Raw genomic sequence first — 9081 nt, 5'->3', positions numbered from 1 at the left:
TTACTAAAATGTATGCTAGGCATCAGCCAGGGCCTCCTTCAGAGAGTCAAACATGACAAATGAGAATTCAGAGCCCTTCTATGGTTTTGAGAATTTCTTACAAGTCATATATTCATCGTTTTTTTTTTTTTCTCAGCTCTCTGTCTGCCTCAGGGAGACAAAGTACCTGAGTAAGTCCTGTCATGTCAACCGGGATGACAAGCAAAGCACCTTCACCAGTTTGCCACACACATATACCAACCCCACACAATAAACACCGAAATCTACTTTCACCAGGCATTTTGTAACTTTGATCATTCCCTAAAGTTTTGGGAGCCCTAGGGTGCAAAGCCTCTGTCATCTGGCTGGAGTCCCCATCCTTCCTCCTCTGAGTAACTCTTCCCCTCACCTCACCCACAACAGTCCCACCCACTTTCAGGCCCTGCCTAACCAAAAGCAGCTGATTCTGATTCACATCATTTCCTCAAGAAAGGCAGGTCTTGCTCTTCAAGGATGTCTCTGGCTTTTTGCAGCTAAGAAGTGTTTCTGGACTTCTAACATTACAATACAAGGGTTAGGAAACAGGTCAGAGAGAAAGAAGCTGATGCCAAGAGAGAGGTTAGCACAAGAAGTGTAAGTCAGTGAAGTTGCCACATTTGGGAAGTTGCTGGGGAGGGTGGAGGAAGGGATGAAGTCCAGCAAAACAACAAAGTATCTGAAAAATGTAGCAGCTGGTGAGGCCTGAAGAGCAGAAGTGGAAAGTCTGGGACCAGCATGAGAAGTCTGGGCCTGGGGGAAACTGGCCCCACCTTGAGATGAAATGAGGACCTTGGGAAGGTAGGTCATTTGAGAGGGAAGGGGCTGCATGCACCTTCACAGAGGAGGTATTTGTAAATGGACTTGGAGTGCGGATGAGCTGGGAACTGGGCCCATTCCTGGGTCTGTCCTGGCTCCTGGCTGCCTGTGAACATTTGGGAAGAACTATGAGTTGACACTATCAAGTCAATCCAAAGATAAGGGAGAGTTGTAGTGAGGGTAGAGTGGAACAAAAAAAAAAGAGTATTTTTGGTATGGATTAGGTGATGGGGTGGTGTAGGGAGATGGATTGACTGGAGCAAAGGAGGAGACTGTATCTATGAATTCTGGAGTGTTCACAGTTAGGGTTTTTTCTTTTTGTTACTTTGTCTGAGTGTTGGAGTTATTTTGTAAAAGGGTAAGGAATCGTGCTGGGGATGGAAAATGATTTTCTGCCTCTTGCTGTGTTCACCTGTTACCATGGTGACTGATTTCATCTGCCAAGGAGGGAGGACTTACTACAGAGACACCCTATATTGGACTGTTGTGATTTCAAAGGGAAATATTTACAGCTGTCAGTATAGCTGTTCCAGTTGAGACTGTGACTTCATGGCACATTCAGCTACATTTCTAAAGAGTTTGTTATTGATTCCAAGTAACATCACTGTTTTTGATCAGCTACCAGGAGCAAATCACAGCAGGATGTATATTAACCCCTACATTGGTTGGGGATAGTTTATCTTTTTCTTTCAGTTCTGTCAGTGATAAAGTTAGTTGCTCCACTTGGGGTTTTGAATCCAACCAAAAGACGAAAATAATTGTGTGAGACACATGTGGCTGGGTCCTGGGGAAAGCTATTGTCCTCACTTCGTGACTTTCTGGGAGCAGAAGTCAGAGAGTCCTCCTTCTCCAATAAAATGCCCCTCCCTTGAGCATTGGTGAGAAATGAACATTTTAAAGGAGGCTGCTTGGGCAGCTGGTTTATATTACAGAGCTCAGTCCATTTTACCTCTTCCCTATGGTGGAATCCTTCACTTACCAGAATCCTTCTTCCTTAGACAATAAAGGGGTACTTATAAATAAAAAAATCTTTTTTTCCCCTCTGCTTGTGTTTAAAACTATATGCGTTATTGTAGGTTTGTGCATACTTTTGGTTTGAAGCCAGGTTTCTTGGCTTTTGAAGTTGAGTACCTCTTCAGATTCCATCAATAACAAAATCTGGATATACTGTCCTGCACCAAAAGCACAGAGAGGAAGAGTCTGAGTCTTTCAGACTCCTAGTATAAGGCTGTACTTGCATGCTTGTTGTATCTGACTCTTTGAGACCCCAAGGACTATAGTCAGACTCTGTCCTTGGAATGTCTCGGGCAAGAATATTGCAGTGGTTTGCCATTTCCTATTCCAGGGGACCTTCCCAACCTAGGGATCGAACCCTCATGTCTTGCATCCTCTGTATTGGCAGGAGTATTCTTTTCCGCTGAGCTACCTGAGAAGCCAGTGTAAGATTGCCTCCAACTTAATTAGCAAAGTGTTGTTCTCATTCTAATTGAGTGCTTGAATATAACTTTCAAAAAATGATTGCTTCACTTTCTACAGTGGTGTTTTCCATCTTGAAAAATAATTTTGTTAATTAAGTTAATCTTTTTTTTTTTTTTAACACCGAAAGCAGTTTGTATTGGGGTATAGCTGATTAACAATACTGTGAGTTTCAGGTGAACAGTGAAGGGACTCAGCCATACAAATACATATACATGTATCCATGCTCCCCCAAGCACCCCTCCCATCCAGGCTGGCATATAACGTTGAGCAGAGTTCCATGTGCTATACAATAGGTTTTTGTTGGTTATCCATTTTAAATATAGCAGTGTGTGCATGACCTTCCCAAAGTCCGTAACTGTGTCTTCCCACTGACAACCATGAGTTCATTTTCTAAGTCTGTGAGTCTCTGTTTTGTAAGTAAAATTTCATTTGTATCATTTCTTTTTAGATTCCACATATAAGAGATTACGTTAATCTTGATGAAATATTTGTGTGTAAAGAGAGATTTGAAGGAAATATTGAGGATTTTTACATATTCCTAGCCCTGTTCTGAAACCAGCACTACTCTATCCTCAAACACAGTTCATCAGAGAATTAAAAACAGAATCTGCTGACAGACACTCATCATTGAAACCTTTTAACCTTTTCCCTAAACTTTAACTTCACCTAAAACAGATGGTCTCTTATTCATTCTTTATTCATCTACAGATTTGTTGAGATATTACTGTGAACTTGGAACATTTTGAACATACATTGTGGATATTGTTGATATTGTACTTGAATTTGCTTCTGGAAGAGGTATTTTTTGTTTTACTTATATGGCAAAGTAGACTTTAGATTAAAAACCTAAGATTCTTTTGATTAATTTTTTATAAGTACCACTATTTTATTTTTTGAGAAGAGTAATGACTAACTCAGGACTAAGAAAATTTTACATATTTGCCATAATAGGGCTTCCCTGGTGGCTCCGATGGTAAAGAATCTACCTGCAATGCAGGAGACTTGCGATCGATCCCTGAGTCAGGAAGATCCCCTGGAGAAGGGAATGCCTACCCACTCCAGTATTCTTCCCTGGAGAATTCCATGGACAGAGGAGCCTGGCAAGCTACCTCCCATGGGGTTGCAAAGAGTTGGACACAACTGAGCGATTAACACTCTTAATAGGAAATTTCCCCTTGAGTGCCTCATCAAAATATCATTAACACCTAGCGTGTCTTTCATTTCAGCCGTATGAATAAAACCATTTTAAGAGCTTTTGTTTTTATTTCCCTTTTAAATGCAGGTATGGGAAAGACACATAGTGTCTTTGTGTCTATTAGAAATAAAGATACTACGATAGCACAGATGAAGACACAGTTTCTCTTTCCAAGGAAGTTACACTAATGTGGGGGAGACAGATAAGTAAGTAAATATTACATAGCAGTATAGTAAGGGTAATGAGAGAGGTACGCAGAACATTCAAGGATGACTAACTGGCCTAGAAAAGTTGGAGGAAATCAGGAAGTTTTCTCAGGGGAGTTGACACTGGTATTGATATTTAAGGACCAAGATGAGTTTGCCTATCAGGATAAGGTTGAGGGAGGACACAGGTGCTCCAGACTGAGGAAACTACAATAAGGCAAGGAAAATACTGGTAAGCAGATGGGACTATGATTTTAGCAAAAAAAAAGCTCACCACTTGTTGCTGCTGCTGCTGCTAAGTCACTTCAGTCATGCCAGATACTATGTGCAACCCATTGCTAATTCAAAACGCTGTAAGGTATGTTGTTATTATTATTTCTTTTTTAAAAATTATTATTTCTTTTTTATGAGAGGAGAAAACAGAGGTTTAATGAGGATGAATACTTGCCCAAGGTCCCAGTGATGGAATGGGACATCCAGACCAACTCAGCTGAGCTTAGAGGAGTTTGTTTCCACTTCTTTTGAGTAGAGTCAGTATAAAATTGGACTGAGAGAAGGCATAGGCTTCTGTTTGATTCAATTTCCTGATAAATGATATGATCATGTATTATAATTATGAATAATTTACTCAGTTATGATAAATAAAATGATTTCATAGGGACTTGGGTCTTTGAACAAGAATTCGGATGTAAGATATGAGCCTGAGATGGAATTTCCTGATTGAAACATTTTGATAAATTAAAGTGTATTTTTCTGACATGTAAGAGATCCATTTATAAAACCAATGCTTCTTAAAGAGGTCCTATTTCTGTTTACTGTGTCATGGGAGTTGTGAAGAGGTGGATGTTGGTAGCGTCAGGTAGAAGCTTTTGTGGGCTTTCCTTCTTTTTCTCCTTAAGGAAAAGAACTAAAATGCTGAAATAAGTGGAACATTAAGTTTGGAAGTTTTAAATACATATGGTCTCAGAAAATACACACCTAAAGGATCATTTTCTTCAATGTGCTCTGAAAGTGAAACGGCACCTATTTTCTGCCGTTTCACTTTCAGAGCACATTTATATTCCCCATTGTACAACCGCATTGGTGGAAAACCCACTGTGTATCTTTTGAAATGAATATAGCCCGGTGTACTCAAGAGTCTGTTTAGTACATCCCACAGATTGCCTGAATTTTGACCTGAAGTTGTAAACTTAAGAGAGCAGACTAGTAATCATTCTATCAAAATGTTTGAAATGTATAAGCACAGAATAGTGCCTAAATTTTCTTATTCCCAATTACATTTTTTATACCTCACCCTCCATATAGTAAGTATGATTTAAGACCAGGGACTGTGCTAACTATGGGCCACTATATTGGTTTCTAAGGATAAAAAGATAACATCTGGTATCTGCCAATTTTAACAGGACACCAAACTTCTATTCCACTAATCACCATGTAGCTTAGTGAACAATAAAACAGAGATATGGGCATTCAGCTGGAGAAGACATAGAAAGACCCAGCGAATTATGTCATAATTAGGGAGGGCTTCAAAGGCATTTCAAAGTGTTTCACAAAGACATTACTTCTTCAGTCTCAAGAATGAGTAGGGTCCCTTTAGGAAGATAAGTAGAAGAATATTGCAAAAAGTGAGACCAGCATCAGCAAAGGCATGGAGGCATGAAAATGCACAAGAGATTTTAAAAACAAGAAGTTAAAACCAGGCCAGAGACGAGAGTGTATCATGTAGAGAGAGGACAGCAGATGTCTAGCAGTGGGACCAGTTTAAAAGGTGTCCTGGTGTGGATTATGAAGGGCTTTGCTCCCTGTTCTAAAGTAATTGAACAAAAAGCCAGTGCAGGGTGTTTAAGCAAGTGAATTGAGAGCTCAGTATCTCAAGGCTGGTTGGCTTCAGGCTATATATGCTTTTGATAACCTAGTCCTGTTTTCACAGTCTGATTTGGATATTCAAGCTCAACCATTCATGTCTCCAGGAAAGATGGCAAATAGTCAGCAACCATCTTGTACACAGTTCTGCTCTGTCTCCTCCCAGTTTTCCCTTTTCGAGGCTGAATCAGACTCACTCCTCATGGAGCTTATTCTTCAAGTCTTTAGATAACTGCCTTTATAGGGTTCCACTGAACTTCTGCCAAGTTCTTTTCTTCCTCCAGTCTTCATCATTAAAAACTCATTTATTTATTTTTGACTAGGCAATGCATTTGAATAATTCAAACATAAATCCCCAAATAGTATTATATCTTTCCCATCCTATCCTCCATCTGCCCATTTGTTATTGTCCTTTCCCAAAGATAACCACTGTTTTAGTTTCCTATTTGCCTTTCCAGGATTTTTAGCATATAAAAGCCAGTGGAATAATATGTGATTTTTCCTTTTTTAAAAAACAAAGGTTAGATTTCTCTTCATTAAGTTCTGCACTTTAATTTGGTCACTTAATGTCTTGAAACTATTTCTAAAGTAGTTCACAAAGGTTTTCTTCGTTCTTTTCTAAGATGCACAATAATCCATTGAATGACTATACTATAATTTTTTAAATCAACCCCCTATTGACGGACAGCTAGGTTGTATGCAGGTATTTGCTATTTAAATTTCACACATGTAAATATATGTAGTGGAGAAGGCAATGGCACCCCACTCTGGTACTCTTGCCTGGAAAATCCCATGGACGGAGGAGCCTGGTAGGCTGCAGTCCATGGGGTCGCTAAGAGTCGGTCACGACTGAGCGACTTCACTTTCACTTTTCACTTTCATGCATTGGAGAAGGAAATGGCAACCCACTCCAGTGTTCTTGCCTGGAGAATCCCAGGGACGGGGGAGCCTGGTGGGCTGCCGTCTATGGGGTTGCACAGAGTCAGACATGACTGAAGTAACTTAGCAGCAGCAGCAGCAAATATATGTAGAGGGTAAGTTTTTTAAAGTGCAATTTCTATGTGAAGGGAAATATTTTTATATATGCAATCTAATTTTGGTGTGTTAGTGCATGCTACGTTGCTTCAGTTGTGTCTGACTCTTTGCGACCCTATGGACTGTATCCCACCAGGCTCCTTTATCCATGGGATTCTTCAGGCAAGAATAAGGGAGTGGTATGAATAAAACTCATATTATAAGATTTTAAAGGTGGAAAGAAAGCAGAAATCATGTTCTCTTCCAGCAGTGGAGGCAGATGAGTGGCCATCAGCTGCTCTGAGTCTTTGCAGGAACTTCCAGATTCCCCTTCTGGCCACCCTTCTCAGGACTACAGGGCTACTGGGAAATTGACTGAAGTTACTGGGTATTTGGCAATAAAAATCAGCTGAAAAATCTACAGTTCAGTAAAGGAGCATGTTAATCATTCAGTCATGTCCAACTCTTGGCGACCCCATGGACTGTAGCCCTCCAGGCTCCACTATCCTTGGGATTCTCCAGGCAAGAATATTGGAGTGGGTTGCCATTCCCTTCTCCAGAGGATCTTCCCAACCTAGGAATCGAACTCAGATCTCCTGCATTGTAGGCAGATTCTTTACTACCTGGGCTACCAGAGAAGCTCAAAGGAGCATAGTATAATACTAATGTTAATAAATGTATATATATTCACACACACATATATATTTCTCTATATATCCATATATACAGTTAATATAACAACTTAATGGAATGACTATTAACAATAGTAATGAATAAGATAAAATATCAAGAGATAAGTGTATCAATAATTAAACAAAGGCCTATGTGAAGTAAATGATAGGATATGAAGGACAAAATGGACTTGGACAAATGGAAAGACATTCATTTTCTTGGATGGCAAAACTCACTATCATAAAGAATTTATTGAGATTTTCTTTGTATACTAGTCTGGTCAGTTTTAGTTGACTATACTATGGGTGCTTGAAAAGAAGATGTATTTTCTAGGTGTTGCATTCTTATTAGTTATCTCTCTAATTAATTATGTTATTTAGATATTTTATATCCTTGTTCGGTTTTTGCCAATTTATTTCTGAGAGATAAATTAAACTCCTATTAGAAATACATTTTTGCCAATCTTTCTGGTATTTCCTATAGTTTCTGAGTTATGAAAATTTTTGCTGTTATTTTATGCTTAAGTAAATACTTATGGCTGTTATAGAGTCAACATTAATTACAAGGAGTTAGGATTTTAAAATGCCTTCTCATTGTTTCATTTAATGTTCCTTTTCTGGTACTACATCTATTCTGATTTTATAATTGGGATCCCTGCTTTATTTTGGTTTCTAAATAGCTGGTATAACTTTCCCCACTTTTATTTTAAATCTTTAGGACTTACTTTGTTTTAAGTGAGTCTTTTACACACAACTTGGAGTTGTGTTTTGTTGTTCAGTCTTGCCTATAATTCTTTTTCTTTTAGTAGATACGTTCAGTCAATTTATATTTATTGATTTAAAAGACATGTAGTCTAACAACCAAAAAAAAAATATTTCAGTCTGTGATCTTTATATTCTGGATGATTTATCTGATACTTAGGAAGTTTAGTGGTTTTGTTTTGTGGTTACTTGTGTAATTGTAGATATGTATTACCCTTAGCCTTTTATTTCTTTAGAGACAATACCGATTTTTCCTTACTATGAGCAATAAGGTGCTGGGCTGTGCTAAGTTGCTTCAGTCATGCCTAACTCTTAGCAACCCCACGGAGCATGCTCATATCCAAGGGAGTCTCCAGGCAAGAATACTGTAGTGGTTGCCATTTCCTTCTAAAACAAGCTTATTTTCATGTTTTCCACTCTACTCCTTCCCCTACATCTCCTAATTTTGGTAAAAAATAATTTTAAAAATTTATCTTTATACCTTTATATATGCTTGTATTTGTATTCATTTTACAGCCTTAAATGATATCCTTTGACTCAGATGTATTACAGATCATTATATTTTTCTTCCCCACTTTTTTTTCCATCTTCCCATTTCACTTTGTAATAGTTAAATCACATTTATACCACTAGACATATACTAATTATTATACAATTTCTCTATATTGCAGGGGTCGTATCATGTTTACCATTTTGTTTCTGTCCCTCTAATTCTCATACTACTTAAGTAGTTTTTCTCTGTTTGGTAATTTAAACTACCTGTTGGATTTCCTTTGCCTGTTTCTTTATCATTTTCTTTCTAATTCTGTTCAATTTCCAAAGAATTTTTTTTATTACAATATCAATTTGATTTGTGCTTCCTCCAATTTTGTCTTATTTCTATGGTTTTCCTTTTCCAGTTCTTTGCTGCTTTCTACCAGCTCTTGTTTCATCTCCTCCCATCGTTTGCCATCTCCTCCCTGAGTACTAACATTTCTGTCTTCTATTTTGGTTATTCACTGAAATGCCTGGGGGAAAAAATCTGCTACCCAGACACTTACCATGAAACAAATTATCT

At 38.3% G+C, this 9081-nt stretch overlaps 1 protein-coding gene across 3 annotated transcripts in view; it reads left to right on the top strand.

Moving 5' to 3' along the window:
• The first annotated feature begins 481 nt into the window (after positions 1–481).
• The window catches only part of MRAP2 (melanocortin 2 receptor accessory protein 2), a 79987-nt gene continuing 71387 nt past the window's right edge, over positions 482–9081 (top strand). For all 3 annotated transcript variants that reach the window (XM_081529780.1, XM_081529779.1, XM_081529781.1), the window contains exon 1: positions 482–816. The gene's annotated coding sequence lies outside the window, so the exon portion shown is untranslated. The remainder of the gene's footprint in view (positions 817–9081) is intronic.

Source organism: Giraffa tippelskirchi, chromosome 9 (assembly GCF_054371585.1).
Source record: "Giraffa tippelskirchi isolate mGirTip1 chromosome 9, T2T-mGirTip1v1.2.pri, whole genome shotgun sequence".
Taxonomy (NCBI): domain Eukaryota; kingdom Metazoa; phylum Chordata; class Mammalia; order Artiodactyla; family Giraffidae; genus Giraffa; species Giraffa tippelskirchi.
Note: the sequence above shows the minus strand (reverse complement) of the source record. Positions and strands in the feature narration are given on the sequence as shown.